The 1,879-nt window shown below is 39.0% G+C and overlaps 1 long non-coding RNA gene across 1 annotated transcript; it reads left to right on the top strand.

The window, feature by feature from the left end:
• Window positions 1–639: 639 nt before the first annotated feature.
• Window positions 640–1,135, top strand: LOC141791450 (uncharacterized). Its single transcript, XR_012598323.1, has 4 exons — window positions 640–660; window positions 767–834; window positions 923–968; window positions 1,082–1,135. It is a non-coding gene; the product is annotated as an uncharacterized LOC141791450 (long non-coding RNA).
• Window positions 1,136–1,879: the final 744 nt, after the last annotated feature.

The raw sequence follows: 1,879 nt of genomic DNA, 5'->3' as shown, positions 1-1,879 counted from the left end.
GGCATCAAAGGAGGAGGTGGACAGGTGATGATCATTTTGTTTCATTTTCATCCTTTACTCTGATTTCTATTTAACTTGTTATTATTTGAAATACTTTTTTTTTAAATTAAACTTCTTTCCCTCCCACATTTCATATGACTTTTTCCTTCAACTAAGATTTCTGTCCAACACTCAGTTTCATCTGAGCTCAGTGCTGAGTTTGTTTCCACATGCTAACAGACACAGTAACATAAGAAGGAGGCTGCAGAATGTAATCCACTGACTTCACCAGTTTAGTTTGAGAGCTACCATCTCAGTAAAAGTTTTCAGTCATCACATGCAGCTGCTCATCAGTGTGAATGCTGTGTTCATGTGCTTCCAGCCTTCAGTGTCTCTGTACCAGTTGTTGCTGAGGGTGCGGGAGGCTAATGAAGGATCTTTACAAAGGTATGGAGCTTTATTTTAGGGGGGGACAGATTGAAGGACAGAGGAGACACAGGTTTATCTAAAGGAGAGGACTTTACTGTGTAATGAGAGGAGTTTGGGATCAAACAAACCAGTTTGAGTTTAGGGGGATGGAAAGTGTGAATGTCTGACTTTGACTCATGGATGTGCTGCTGTATCTTCTGCTTTAGTTTGGGATTACCTCAAGTGGACTTGAAAAAGATGGAGCATTTAATGGTAATCTGGCCTTTTTCCTTCTCCTCAGCATCATCACAACCTTCATGACTTGTGTGAACATCAAAGTGAGCTTTGTGTTTTAAACCTGCTGTTTGTGTGATGACAGGATGAGTCTTTTAAGGATAAGAAGATGGAGGCGCTGCTGGAGAAACATGTGAAGGAGTGTCTGCATCGGTATGAACTGTTCAGAGAGGAAGTGAAAAAGTCTGATTGTTTCTCACCTTGTTGACTGTTGAATGTGCTGCTGTGTTTTCTGCTCTAGTTTGGGATTAACAGAGGAAGACTTTGAAGAACTGATGAGAGAAAAGGTAAACTCAGATTTCTCACTAACATCAGTTTCAATCAGCAATGAATCCAAACTTCAATCTTTTCAGTTATGTTTCTCATCAAATTGAAATGAGAGTTTTTGTTTTTGTTTCAGGAACATATGTCAGAGGACGAGGCGCTTGATTGGCTGAGGCAGCACAACACTAACAGGTATGAAACAGGAGAACTAACTGCATGTTAAGTGCTCACTTGATAAACTTTCATTACACTGGGTCTTAGACAGAAACAAGCTTACGTATTAGACGAGAACCACGTGCTCTTAAAGGGGCTTTACATGAAAAGATGTGAAATTGTCTATTTCTTTTTCACGTTTTTATACACTTCCTCTCATCCTCCCTTAACTAAAACACAAGGAAAACAACACTAAGCCAGAGAATTTCACTTCTTACCAAACGTCTAATGTGAAAAGAAAACTTTGACTGCTGACAGTAAATGATGTGTAACTTTCTCTTTCTATCTTGTCTCTGCAGATAAATCCCTGGAGTGAACGAACTTCATGGAGCAGCACAGCAAATCAGTGTCTACCATAAAAGTTATCATTAAACCATCCTCCTAACAAGTTTCTAACCAACAGCCATAGGTTATCAGATCTGAACATTTACAAACAAATCTCTGTATTTCATGAGGATGACTGTAGTCTAACAGATGTTAAATAATTATGCAGTAACTTGAAGAAACTCCAAAAGGAACAATTTTTAAACTACCAGGCAAAAAGCTGCTTTCTTTATTGTTGTCAATTGATTAAATGAATGAATCTACAGGCTCTGGACCATTTTTTTTCAAACACTATATTTTTAATTCTCAGATCTTTCACTCCTCACAGGATGGACGGTAACTCCCAGTTACACTGTGGGCCTCAGGAGGGAGTCCTCAGTTAGGAGTAACAGCTCCA

This window comes from Halichoeres trimaculatus, unplaced genomic scaffold, assembly GCF_033239565.1.
Source record: "Halichoeres trimaculatus isolate MK-OKI-2021-1 unplaced genomic scaffold, fHalTri1.1 fHalTri1_scaffold_1, whole genome shotgun sequence".
Taxonomy (NCBI): Eukaryota; Metazoa; Chordata; class Actinopteri; order Labriformes; family Labridae; genus Halichoeres; species Halichoeres trimaculatus.
Note: the sequence above shows the minus strand (reverse complement) of the source record. Positions and strands in the feature narration are given on the sequence as shown.